The sequence below is a fragment of the Stegostoma tigrinum genome, chromosome 13 (assembly GCF_030684315.1).
Source record: "Stegostoma tigrinum isolate sSteTig4 chromosome 13, sSteTig4.hap1, whole genome shotgun sequence".
Lineage (NCBI taxonomy): Eukaryota > Metazoa > Chordata > Chondrichthyes > Orectolobiformes > Stegostomatidae > Stegostoma > Stegostoma tigrinum.
This window is the reverse complement of record NC_081366.1, coordinates 52,726,023-52,740,812: the sequence shown is the minus strand read 5'-3', so window position 1 is coordinate 52,740,812 and position 14,790 is coordinate 52,726,023.

Below are 14,790 nucleotides of genomic sequence, written 5' to 3'. Positions count from 1 at the left end.
CTAACCCTGACTTTGTTATTAAGCCTGCCGATAAAGGTGATGCTGAGGTAGTCTGGTGTACTGACTTCTACATTCCAGAGGCTGAGCACCAGCTCTCAGACACCTCCTCCTATCTTGCCTGGACCATGACCCCACCGTGACGCATCAGGCTATTGTATCTACCGTTGTAACTGATCTCATTTCATTTGCTGACCGCACCCACCCCTTATGGTGCTGCTTCCAAGTTGATAGTCCCCAAGCTCCACATAGCTCACTTCTACCTCCTTCCAAAAATCCACAAATAGGACTGTCTGGGCAGGCCTATTGTTCCAACCTGCTCCTGACCTACAGAACCCATCTCTTCCTACCTTGACTCAGTCTTCTCTACCCTGGTTCAATCCCTGCCCACGTACATCCGTGATTCCTGTGACATTTTCAGCCAGTTTCAAAACTTCCAGTTTGCAGATTCAAGCTGCCTCCTCTCTATCATGGATGGGCAATCCCTTTACACATCTATTCCCCACCTGGAGCGTCTTAGGGATCTCTACCTCTTCCTGGAGCAAAGGTGTGAACCGGCCCCATCCACCAGCAACCTCCTCCACTTGGCCAAGCTCGTCATCACCCACAACAACATTCCTTTTAACTCATCTCATTTTCTTCAGGTCCGAGGGGTGGCCATGGGTACTCGCATGGGCCCCAGTTATGCCTGCCTCTTCATGGGGTATGTGGAACATTCCTTCTTCCAGTCTTATTCCTGCCCCACTCACAACTCTTTCTCCAATACATGGATGATGTCATCGGCGCTGCTTCCCTCTCATCCAGAATTAGAAAAGTTCATTGATTTTGCTTCCAATTTCCACCCTGCCCTCACTTTCACCGAGTCTATCTCTAACTCCTCCCTTCCCTTCCTAGACATCTCTGTTTCAGTTTTTGGGGATAGACTGGCCACTAATATCCACTACAAACCCATTGACTCTCACAGCTGCCTGGGCTATATATCCTCGCACTCTGCTTCCTGTAAAGACTCCATCCCATTCTCTCAGTTCCTCCGTATCTGTCGCATGTTCAGTCGAGGCTATCTTCGACAGGGAAGCCTCCAAAATGTCTACCCTCATCCTCAACCGAGGATTCCCTAGGTCCATTGTTGACAGGCCCCTCAACCAGGTCCAACCCATCTCTCATATGTTCACCCTCACCCCTTCTCGTCGCTCCTGCAACAGCAATAGGGTTCTCCTTATCTTCACCTGCCATCCCACCAGCATCCACATCCAGAAGGTCTCCTGACATTATTTCCACCACTTCCAGTGCGATGCTATTACCAGACACATATTCCCTTCCCCTCCCTTGTCTGCCTTCTGCAGGGCCCATTCCCTCCGAGACACCCTGGTCCACACTTCCTTCATCCCGAACACCCCCACCCCCCACAGCCCTAAAGCACCTTCCACTGTAACTGGCAAAAGTACAACACCTGTCCATTTACCTCCTCAATCTCCAGTATCCAAGGACCCAAACATACCTTCCAAGTGAAGCAACATCTCACCTGCACTTCCCAGAATCTAGTCTACTGCATTTGCTGCTCACAATGTAGTCTCTTCTACATTGGAGAAAGGAAGTGTAGATTGGGTGGCCGCTTCACAGAACATCTACGTTCTGCTCGCAAAAAAGGCCCTGAGCTACCAGCTGCCCGCCAATTTAACACACCACCCTGTTCCACGGCCACCATCTCTGCCTCTGGTTTGCTGCAGTGTTCCAGTGAAGCTCAACGCAAGCTGGAAAGACAACATTTCATTTTCCACTTGGGGACCTGCAGCCCTCCAGACTCAATACTGAGTTCAATAATTTAAGGACCTAAACTCTCCCATGTGCCAGCCCAATATTCCACACATGAGGCCTTGTTTTCACATAGCCTGCCATTACACACTACCTATTGTTAGTCACTAACAGCGCCCATTAACAACTATTCACCCTCCCGGCCAAATTGTTGCCAACTGCTTTGTCTGTCCAATTGCTCTTCTCTCTCTTATTGGGTTCTATCGGATCGTTTACTCCCTATACCATTCCCCTCCCTATTTTCTGCAATATAAAACAACATTTTCCAGCCACCATCAGTTCTGAGGATGGGTTGCCAGACCCAAAATGTTAACTCTGATTTTTTCTTCACAGATGCTGCCAGACCTGCTGAACTTTTCCAACAAATTCCATTTTTGTTCCTGATTTACAGTATCCACAGTCTTTTCAGTTTTTATTTAAGCAGGGTCTCTGATTTGGGCTTCTCTCTCTCTCTCCCTTCAATGAGACTTGTCTGCTGTTTGGTTATCAACAAGTTACAGGCAGAGCTTTGAAAATTAACCAAGCAGCTATTGATTTCATGAAAGCAGAGAAATCATCCATCAATTCATGTAAATTTTTGTAACACCGAATCCAGAAGAATCGTTGTGCTCAGACAGAAACAGTCCAGTCATCAGCCTATAAGGGCATAACTCACTTGGTGGTGTATGTATGTGTAAAAGAAAAAAGTGATTTTTTTATATAAGGCTAAAAGTAGTAATAGATAGTATTTATGATATTTTCCCATATGACCCCTACTGGCATGTTTTACTATTTGCCACCTCTACCAATATGTGGTACAGGATAAGGATTGTTGAAGTAGTTCACTGCTATCGATCCTCCTTGCTCTTTGCTTTGTCTTATGCCTAACCAACGATTAGTGGCGGAGGATACACCACCACGGAGCATTGTTCTTTGATAATAAGAAGATTTACTGCATGATTAATAAATACAATTATATTTGATCAGGCATAATTGCAAGGGCCTTAGGGATCTGGTCGGAAGATATGCTCCCAACAAAAGCCAGAATAGAACTTGTCTCCACCCACAGTGTAAACATCAAGTTTTATAAGTCCCCTTTAGAACTTTTACCTTATTACAACACTATTCTTTTAGCATTTACAAGCAAATATGTGTACGTTTTACAGTCACAAGAGGTAAACAATTAAATACTCATTGAATTGGTAAGCTCATCCGTTTTTCATGATTTTATTTATTTATGGTTTTGTTATGAGGGGATATTGTGAAGATTGGGCCAGTTCTTATCGGAGTTTAGGAGAATGATAGATGAGCTCATTGAAACATATAAGATTCTTAGGGGACTTGACAGTGTAGACGCAAAGAGGTTGCTTTCGATCAAGGGCAAATCTAGGACCAGAGGGCATAATCTCAGATGAAGAAATCATCCACTTAAAACAGGAGATGGGAAGGAATTTCTTCTCTGAGTACTGTGAATCTCTAGAATTGTTTCCCACAGAGGGATGTCAAGGCTGAGCCGTTAAGGATATTCCGAGCTGAGATAAACAGACTTTTAATCAATAAGAGATTCAAGGGTTATGGGAAAAGGCAGGAAAGTGGAGTTAAGGGATTGACAGATCCGACATTATCTAATTCAATGGAGCAGCACAGATTGTAAATTTCTGTCTGGAAAAGATCATTTGCTTCCACTCAGAGATAGTAAGAACTGCCAATGCTGGAGTCCGAGATAACACAGTGTGGAGCTGGAGGAACACAACAAGTCAGGCGGCATCAGAGGGGCAGGAAAGCTGACGTTTCAAAATGTTAGCTTTCCTGCTCCTCTGCTGTTGGCCTGACCTGCTGTGTTCCTCTTTGTTTCCATTGCATATCTTTAGGCAACCATTCTTTGTTTCTTTGGTAAACTTCTAGAAGCCATGGTGGAGACGAGGAAGTAACTTTTACTCTGTTTTAGATTTATTCACAAAGCGAATCATTATTATTGTATAGATGCCAACTCTATCACCAGAGAGTCTCTTTATTTGTCATAAAGTCATTTTATCATACAACACAGAAATAGACACTTTTATCCAACTCGTCCAAGCTGACCAGATTTCCCAAACTAAACTTGTCCCATTTGCCTGCATTTTACTCATATCCCTCTAAACCTTGCCTACTCATGTGCTTTTCCAAATGTATTTTAAATGTTGTAACTGTATCTGCATTTACCACTTCCTCTGACAATTCATTCCATATATGAACTACCCTCTGTGTGGAAAAAATTGCCCTTTTAATTTTTTCTCCTCTCACCTGAAATGTATGCTCCTCAGTTTGAACTCGTCCAGCCTAGGAAAAATACCTTTGCTCTTCACCCTGTCTGTGGCCTTCAAGATTTTATAAACCCTATAAGGACACCCCTCAACCTCCTAGACTCCAGTGAAAACAGTCACACTCTATTAAGCCTTTCCTTATAACTCAACCCCTCTAGTGCCAGTGACATCCTTTCTGAACCCTCTCCAATTTAATAATATTCTTCCCGCATCAGGAAAATCAGAACTGTACACTGTACTCCAAAAGTGGTCTCACCAAAGGCCTGCACAACCTCAATATGATGTCTCAACTCCTATAAACAATGGTCTGAGTGATAAAGGTAATTGTGCTAAATGCCTTCTTAACCACTCCGTCTATCTATAATGCAACTTTCAAAGAACTTGTGCCTGAACCCTTACATCTTTATGCTAAACAACATTACCCAGGGCCCTCCCATTAGCTGTATAAGTCCTGCCCTTGTTTGTTTTACCAAAATGAAATACCCCCCATTTATCTAAATTAAATCCCATATTCCATTCTTCAGCCCCAATTGGCCCAATTAATCAAGATTCCTTTGCAATCTTAAATAACCGCGACAGCCAACATAGTCATTCTCATAGAATCATAATGTACAGACATTATTCCAGGCACCACAATTACCAGCTCTGAGTATATCCTGTCCTGCCGGCAGGTCAGACCCAGTGGAAATGGTGACACAGTGGTGCACACTTGAAAGGGGTTACACTGGAGTAGTGAACATCGAAACTGGACACCACTAAGTCTCATAGCACCAGGACCTACTTCCACCAGTTGAGGAAGCTGGACTCCTCCATGTTGAATACCACTTGGAGGAAGCACTAAGGTGCTGCAGAATGTACTCTCGTTGAGGGACTTCAATACCCACCATCTAGTAGCCCAGTAGTACAACTAATCAAGCTTCTCAGGTCCTTAAGGACATAACTGTTAGACTGGGTCTGCGAGAACTCCTCCAGAGATTCCCAGCATCACAGATGCTAGTCTTCAGCCAATTGGATTTATTCAATGTGATATCAAGAAATAGTTAGAAACGCTGGATACTGTAAAGTCTTATGAGCCCCGACAATAATACTGAAACTTTATGCTCCAGAACTTGCCACACACTAGCCAAGCTGTTCCAATACAGCTACACCACTGGTATCTACTTTACAATGTGGAAAATTGCCCAGGTACATTAAGAAACAGGATAAATCTAACTGATACCCAGTTTAGGTTTTACCACAACCACTTATCTCCTGACTTTATTACAGCTTTGATTCAAACATGGCCAAAAAAGCTGAGTTCAGAAATGAGGAGAGTGACTGCCCTTGACATCAAGGCCACATTTGAAAAGGTGTGGCATCAAGGAGCCCAAGAAAAACCACAGTCTCTGGAAATTGGGGAAAATTTTCACTGGTTGGAGTCATACCTAGCACAAAACAACATGATTGTGGTTGTTGGAGGTCCGTCATCTCAGTTCCTTCTCTACAGGACTTCCTCAGGACTGTGCCCTGAGCGTAACCATCTTCAGCTGCGTCATAAGTGACGTTCCCTCCATCATAAAATCAGATGTGGTGATGCTTGCTGATAACTGCACAATGTTCCTCAAAAACAGAAGCAGTTCAGGTCCAAATGCTGCAAGATCTCGACAATATCCAGGCTTGAGCTGAAAGTGGCAAGTAACATTCACAGTACACAAATGTCAGGCAATGAGTATCTTCAACAACAGAGAATCTAACCATTATCCCTTGATATTTAATGGCATTGCTATCACTACATTCCTATACTATCATCAACCTGGGGGTTACCATTGACCAGAAACTGAACCAGACTAACCATATAAACACACTGGTTATAAAAGCAGGTCAAAGGCCAGAAATCCTACAACAGGCTGAAGGTAAAGTTTCCATAGTCCCTCTCTCTCATTAGAGAAATACAACTGATAGTCATTTAATCTAACAGTCACCATACTTCAGCTGAGTTGAGAAAGCAGAGTCTTCATGGAGACCTTAGCCAGTACAGAAATTGAACCAATGTTGTTGGCCTCACTCTGCATCCCAAACCAGCCATACAGCTAACTGAGCTAATTGAGCCATTTTCTTCCTGGCTCCTCAAAGCCTATTCACCATCTACAAGGTATAAATCATGGATGTGATGGAAACTCCCACTTGCCTGATTGAGTGTAGTTCCAACAACACTGAGGAAGCCTGACACCATGCAGGACAAAGAAGCCACTGATTGGCACCATATCCACAAGCACCCACTGCCTCCACGACTGATGCTCAGAAGCAGCAGTGGGTCCCATCTGCATAAATTCACCAAAGCTACTTAGATATCATCTTCCAAATGATTATTTACATCCAGAAGGACAAGTGCAGCTAATACATGGGAACACCACCAGTGGCAAGTTCCCCTCCAATATACCCACAATCCTGACTTTGAAATGTATCACTATTCCTTCAATGTCACTGAGTCAACATCCTGGAACTCCCTCCCTTACAGTATTTTGGGTCGATCTACAGCATGTGATGGCATTGGTTCAAGAAGGCAACTCTCCAACACTGTCTTAAGGGCAATTAGAGATGAAAATAAATGTTGGCCTAGCCAGCAACCCCGCATCCCATGAATGAATAAAAATTCAAATTATCTACACTCTTCCTAATTTGAAACTTCTCTATACAGATGTGGAAGCATTACAGAGCATTACAATAAAATCACATTGGACGAATTTCGGGTCTTATGTTATTTTCAGTTTCTCTGACTCTAAAATAAAACCAAAATTATGTGGAATATTGTACATGTATGGCAAATTCATCCAATAATCAGCCATCAACTTCTATTACTGTAATATGGACAAGTTTTCAAAATGTTTTCTTGCCTATCATTCTGCAAAACTTTATGAATTTCCCACTTCAATGAGAAACATTAGTAATGTAGATTAGTGTCCATGTGGTGCCAGAAATGTAAATAGTAATCAATTTCTTCACATCAGAAAAATAAATTCACAAATGATCTCACATTTTTCATGTTAAAGCATGCACGAAGATGTATGCCTCTACTAAGGATCAAGAGAGGAGATTTTTTTTCTCTGCACTACATTTAACATAATCATAAGCCTTTTCTTTACAAATGGATTCATGGTTTCATTATATAATGCACAGAGGAAATCTTCCTGTCTATTTTATTTCAATAAATGTCATGATGTTGAACTTGCTTTTAGTGAAAGGCTTATGAAGCATTACAAGCAAACTTAGTTCTCATAATTTGAGGCAGCGAGTAGCTATGACTTGCACGTTTTTTCATACAGCACATCTGGAATAATTGTTTGGAGAAATCGTGATGTGTAGATTGAGTGGGAAACAAAGGAAAGTTGGACTGTGAAGCGGATGTGATGGGGCAGAAATCAAAAAGTCTTGGCAAGAAATACAAAGAGAATTTTAACAGTATGAAGATAAATAACAAGGTGAAAGGATTTGAAATGCTCCTGTAAAGTGCTTTATGATGTATCACAAGATGTATCACAAAGTGCTATAAAACTAATTGTTGCTGTTGAAGTAAAGTTCCAAAGGGCTGTTGTACAAAATCTGATTGATTAACCTTGGGTACTGGATCAGATGCAAATATAATAAGCAGTTAAATCTGAACTAAAAGAGAAAAGGCTGTCGGCATTGGGGATGTTTTTGTAAAAGTTACTTCAGGCAAGTGGAATAAGGTTACAAAAGGATTTGAATGTGACAGCAAATTATCATGAAATTGATTTGCTCATGTCCAGAAGACTAGCGAAACTTAGTAAAATTGTGAAATTGGTGTATGAGACATTGTAAAGGAAAGGATAAAGGCTGTAAAGTATTGAATCACCTATAGTTTCTAGGGAGTGAAAATAAAAATTCTAGTAAGGACAAGGTTGAAGTTAATTTACAAAGTTATTGGAGGCATGGATTAGGAATTCAACAGCAGTAGGGGCATATGTTACAATATTCCAGGAAAACTTAAATCTGGTAACAAAGCACGTGTGGGCTAAAAAGGTGACGTGAAGATCCGAAACAAAGCAGATACTGAGTGCAGAATTTAGTTAGAGAAGAAAGCCAAGAAGTTTACAGAATAAGAACCACAGGGACTTGAGAACGAAACATTCAATTTTTCTAAACTGACACAAATGAGGAATACAATATACAGTTGCACAAGGTGTTCTTGCTGTCGTTAACCAAAGCATTCTCAGTGCTCTGGATGAATCTGAAACTGGATTGGAGAGAATGTAATGTGAAAAAATAAACATGGAGCTTAAAGAGGGTTCACTGTGAGCTGTCACTGTGGTTAAAATTTCTGAAGAAGAGTCTAGGCCTGAAATGTCGGCTTTCCTACTCCTATGATGCTGTTTGGCCTGCTGTGTTCATCCAGCTCTACACCTTGTTATCTCTGCTGTCAGTGTGTGGCATGGGAGAGATGTTATAGTGTACAGGAAGAATCAGGAAAGAATTTAGAGAAAGACCATGAATAAAGTGAAAAGGCTGGAGGAGATAGAGACAGTAATTGGACGGCATTGTCTTTGAAACCTTGAGGTGAGAATGGAAGATGTGGGAGAGAGAGAGAAGTCAGAGAAGGAGATTTGTAATGGAAAAGAAAATGTCAACATCATTTGCATTCCTACATGTATGTCCGCAACTCATACAGATCTTTAGCTAACAATTAATACTGAGTATCAATACATTTTCAGTGGCAGGCCTTGACAGTTGCCTTTGAAATTACAGAACATGGACAGAGCAACAATTTTGGCATTTCTGTATGCACACACAGCCATATGTACAAAGATGTCTGATCAATTCTAAAAATGTGTAGCGATCCATTAGAGATCAATCTCCAATTATCTTACAAAGGGTATCTATGTTAAGTTTCAAAAATAAGAACCCTGACAAAATAACACTTACCAGAAAAAAATGTTTATTGCGCTTTCTTAAATGACCATATGCTGAATACTATGTTTTCACCAACATTTCTGTGAGGTATTTCTGACAATCTAGGAACTAATGAAGTTGCAAATATTAAAAATAACAGAATAGTTACACTTTGCTGAACTAAAAAGCAGCTTACATTTATCTAGAATGTTTGATTTTTTTAGTTGTTTTAATGCCAAGTAAATGAAATTTACATGGCTTATATATTTTTCTGATCAACTATGAAAGCTCTGATGTTCTTAGACGAAAACCTTAAAAACACTCAAAATAAAAATTCATAATGTTTACTTTCTCATTAAATTATAATGGGAAATCCTTTCTGTCAAACATCTGCTACATTTATAAGTGAATTTAGCAAGAATTTACTGCAAAAATAATAGGCACAAGTAACACATTTTTTGTTATTATGTGGAAATCACAGTGCAACTGCAGGCAAATGGACATAACAAAGTAAACAAGAAAATCTGGAAGTTGCCGTTTAAGACGTGGTACTTAACTATAAATTGTGAAAATATCAATTCAATGCCTGCTCCTCTTTTAAATGGTGGTGCATGAGGTTCAACACTTTCATGGTACAAATGGATCAAATTTGCCACAGAAAGTTATGACTTGCGATTTCAGATTAAATACAATTTTCAACACCATCCTAAATTTTAATCACTGTCAAGCAACTTTTCAGCTCCAGAAAAACATTTTTTGCAGTAATGAAGCCTCATGCCTTCTTTGGCAAGTATTGAAAATTTAGAATAAAATTTGTTTACTTTCTTTCTATTTTTTTCTTCCCTTTATTTCACTTTTAGAATTGTGTTTGGCATCGCACTAGTTGATCTAACTCTCACAAGCTCATTCAAACTCTGTACTAGTCATTAACACTGCTTGAATACGAATTGTTCGGCAGCCAGTAACACGCATGCTTGTCCTTTTCACATATGTTGCAGGCATCCTATAGGCACCTCTTAATGGTTTGGAGCCAATAACTTACAGCAACTTCCAGTACAAAAGCTCACAAAACTTGAATTGGCAAGGACAGGTCTAATGAATGGTGGGCACACTAATTCATCAATTACAGTTACCTCTGACTCAATATTTTTCAGAGCATCAATGACCCAGAAAATGTGGCTGGCATGACACAGAAACTTTCGGGGCTCAATGATTTTACAGTGTAATGTATAAAACTGAAAACAAAAAAAAATTGTGTGATGGGGATAGTCAATACTGAGGAGAATTACAACAAATGACAGGAGGCTATTAATAAGCTTGCAGAATGAACAAATAATTGGCAAATGAAGTATGTGAGGTTGTATGCTTTCATTAAAAGCTTATTGCTTGAAGATTGATTGGGAGTATAGGAACAAAGGGATCTTGAATACAAATCATTAATCACTAAAACTTGTGCCACAGGTTAGCAAGGCTGTAAGACAAAAATCAAACCATGCACTAAGCTTTGTTTTTAGTGCAATAAAATTTAAAACAAGGGAAGTTATGCTAAATTTGCATTGAACTCAGTTAGACTGCACTTAAGAGTGCTGCATGCAGTTCAACTCACCAGGTTATGAAAAGAATATAGATATACTAGAAAATGTACAACAGAAGGCTAACATGGTTGGTGCTAGAACTATGTAGGCATACATATCAGGAAAGGCTTGACAGTATGGTCCTCCTGTTTCTTGAAAGGTAGAAAGCTGAAGGTTGACTAAAGAGAGAAATTTAAAATTATGAATGTTTTGATAGAGTGGGTACAGACAGAATAATTCCTCATGTGGAGAAGAGCATAACTAAAGGTCATTAATATATGATAATCTCCGATAAATCCAATAGGAACTTCTGGGGAACTTTTTCACCCAAACAGCAATAAAAATGTGGAACATGGTATCACACAGTGTGGTTGATGTCTCTAAGGGACGCATATGAGGCATGTGCCTCAATGGTAGCTTTCGATGAAAAATTATGGGAGGAGGCTTGAGTGGAGCAGCAACACTAGGATGGACTGGTTAGCCTGAACAGCCTGTTTCTGTGCCATTATTCCTAGTTAATGCTATGAATAATTGTGAACAATCTCTCCCACCTTCAAAAACTAATGTTGGAAGTGTAAAATATCATTGCTTCACAATAACATTTTAAAACTGAATAATTTATATATCATAAAGAGGGTTTTTTTTAAAATTTACGGTAATTCATTTTCTACTTTCAGTCTATTTGTATGTCCCAGTCTTGATTGTGATTTATGTAAAATGTTTAAACTATGAATTATTATGTAAGCTTGGTTTGCTATCTTGTAGAGTTCTTTAAACTTGCAGGCTGGTCACCCTTGCCAATGACTTCACTTTTGCTGGACACTACAAATCTCACATAGATGATGCCAGATCCAATGTCTCATGGGGCCTGCTACATCCTTCAGATGGCGGTTGAATAGGGTTCTGTGCCTGGGGTTTGTGTACTCTCGTCAGCTTTCTTTCCCTTTTTTTCCCCTTTCTACATTTTAAACTTTCGCTCTTTTCTTTCTTTTTTTCTTCTTCATTTTCTTTTAATATTCCAGCAGTAGCAGCAACAACAACAATGAGCTGAACACACGATTCCACCCCAGCCTGGGATCTCCTGATGAGCAGGGAACAGGCCCCAGGCTAAATCCCCCGCCCAGACTCACAGGCTGGGCTGAGGTTCCAGGTCTGCAACTAGGCCCAGGTGCCTGAAAGAGCCAAAAAGTGCTCTCAGTCCAGCATGGTGCTCTCCCTATGTGGCAGTATCCCGGTGTGGTGGTGTCCCTGTGTGTCAGTTTCTGGTGTGGCAATATTCTACAGGCATGGCAATCTTCTCTCATCGTATCCATCTTGTCCCAACATTGAGGTCTTGTTCCCATGTAGAGGTGTCCTGCGTCTATAGCTTTCAGGCATTCCAGTGGCCTGGCAGGCAGTCTGGTCCACGAGTGGCATAGTCGGTCTGGCACAGTGGTCTTCTTTGGCAGAGGCTTCCAGCCTAGTGTCAGTGGCCTGGCGTGGTGGTCTCATCCCGGCTGCATCTTCAGGGCATTCCATCATTCCTAAATCAGCTTTCCCCAAGTCCAGAAACCATTAACTGATTGGTGATAGTATTTGTCTTAATTTTACATCCTTTATTATGTATAACTTCTGTCATTGATAAAGGCTCCATGGTGTGATGACTTATAAAACTTTTCACTGTATTTTTCATGTAAAAATATGTGTGACGATAAATTTCTACTCTATTCAATTCTATTCAATTCCCAAGGTAAGCAGCAAGCATCAGTCCTTCACTACTGACTGCAAAATCCAAGCCAACGTCATTAGATAGCATCAGTTCACAACTTGTACCAGGAAAGCAGATTCAATATTGCTTACTCAATTTCTGATCAATGATAAGAATCAGGCACAAACTGTGCGCTAACAAAATACACTGGAACTAAGAAAAAGAAATGTATCTATTTTAAAAGTAAAAACATTGAAGATTTTAACAAAAACATTAGCCCGGCTTTCCTTTATTCAAATGATGATGAACTTGCTGTGCATTGCTAGTAGGTTATTTTTCTTCTTAACTTACAATTTATTTGATTCTTGGTACTTTTATTCTGAGAAAAAAGCAAGTTGGTTAGATAATCTCTGAAACATTGAACAAAAACAAAGTCGCTGGAAATGCTCAGCAGGTTTGGCAGCATCTGTGAAGCTAATAACAGAGTTAACGTTTCAGGTGCAGTGAACCTTCTGAGTTCTGAGAGTGGGTCACTGGACCTGAAACATTAACCCTGCTTTTTCCTTCACAGATGCTGCCAGGCTTGCTGAGCTTTTCCAGCAACTTTGTTTTTTGTTGCTGATTTACAGCAATTGCAGTTCTTTCCGTTTTTAATCTATGAAACTTTATCTGTTGTGTATGGTCTCCAACGTAGAGTCTAAATGGGTGATTCAGCAGAGTAAATTCAAAATATCCCTGCAATCATCACCACTCAAAACAAAGTAACTGGTCATTCACCATGACACTTTTTATTTATTCTTAAATGTGTTTATTTGCTTTCATAATGATAGTCACTGCATGCAAAATCGAACAAGATGTTTTTGAAAGAGGTGATTGACTCTACTGTGAATGCATGTCTTTCTTTCTTTTCTAAGTACTATTATATCTGATATTGTTGAGCAGCTGGATTAAAACTGATCAGTTTCTCTTTCAATGATTCAAGTCATTAGTTTGGTTGCATCTAGATGATTTTCATTCTGTTCTAACAGTTTGTCACCAATCGATACTCAAGGGTGATATGCAAGCATTTACATTTTACAATTACTGTTAAAAGCACTTCAATGCAATTGTAAACAGCATAAAAAAGTAATCATATTATCATTACATGAATCGTGATCACCACTTTTTGAAAATATACGACATAGAGAATTGAAGATAATGTTAACGTTTTAGTTTTTATTGTTTTATCACCTTTTTAACTGATTAAATAGCTGGACAAGTTGCTCAAGCTTAAAGAGGATGAATAAACACACAGCAGTGGTTTTTCACAAGCACTGAAACACACTGGGTTGGGGACCACTTTTGTCATTTCAATCCTTTCACATTGTTATGCTCAGAATGTGCCCAAGCTCCCTATAATATAAATACGATTCTTTTTGGCAAAAAGGAAGCAGGAAAAGAAATAACTGATATTATAGAATTACTGAAACATTTTTTTTAAAAATGCAGTAAATTATCATTTACTTTATCTCTAGGCGCTGTTGTCTGGTCAATATTATTAACCATACAATGAATGCTAATGGAAATTAGCTTGAAGGGGTTATTGAGCTCAGTAATATTCTAAAGCTGAACTAACATCAGTGAAAGTGTAGTCATTAACCCAGAATGCTGCAGCTTCAGCGATCAACTCAACTCCTTCATGTTGTCAATTCAACCATTCATTTTTCAAACCTTTGATAGTGTGATCTGTGCTCAATGTTGAACTTAAAGATCAATAAAAGTAACAACAAGGTTGTATATACATTCTTACATATGAAGAGGGCCTCAATATAAACTAGCCCTTTTCCCAGGTGCACTGTGACATGCAGGAACACTGTGGCATGTCTAGATTTGCTCGACAGGTTTACCATGAGGGATGCCTCAAATAAAAATGTTGAGTTTTCCTGCGATAGTAGGGCCAGTTATATAGGAAAATGGTGAAATATACCTATCCAACAGTCTATTCACGATGCACATGAAGCTCAACCTATTTATATTTTGCCAGGGAGTGTGGGCATTAAATGGACACCCCACCGTAAGTTAAAACCGATGAGGGGGTTGGGTAGTTGGATTCTAAGGTATTGAGTATAATTCCAAATGGACTCGGATGGGTTGACAGGAGCTCAAAGCTATTTTTTTGTGGATGCCCTGGCCCTTCCTGGGCCAAGAGAATTTTTAAAAAACTTTCCTGCACATGTACAATACATCCTCTATCCACTTGTGATACAGCATGTAAATATATACTACCAATGACTTACCATCTGAAAAAGGAGGAAATTCTAACCACCGTCAAAAGACTTGTCTGTGTGATTGGATGAATAGGACAGTAAGAAACCTGATGCCAGTTTTGCCCATTTTGCATCAGCAAGTTAAAATTAGCTCTAATGTGTTCAATGCAATTCATAATGATAGGAAATCTTTTTAGGTTACTGGTTTAAAGGAGACTCAAAATTAGATGAATTGGAACAATGAATTTCAATATAACAAAAATATCATTTTTGCCTTTCTTTTTGCCTTTTTACAATTTGTTTAA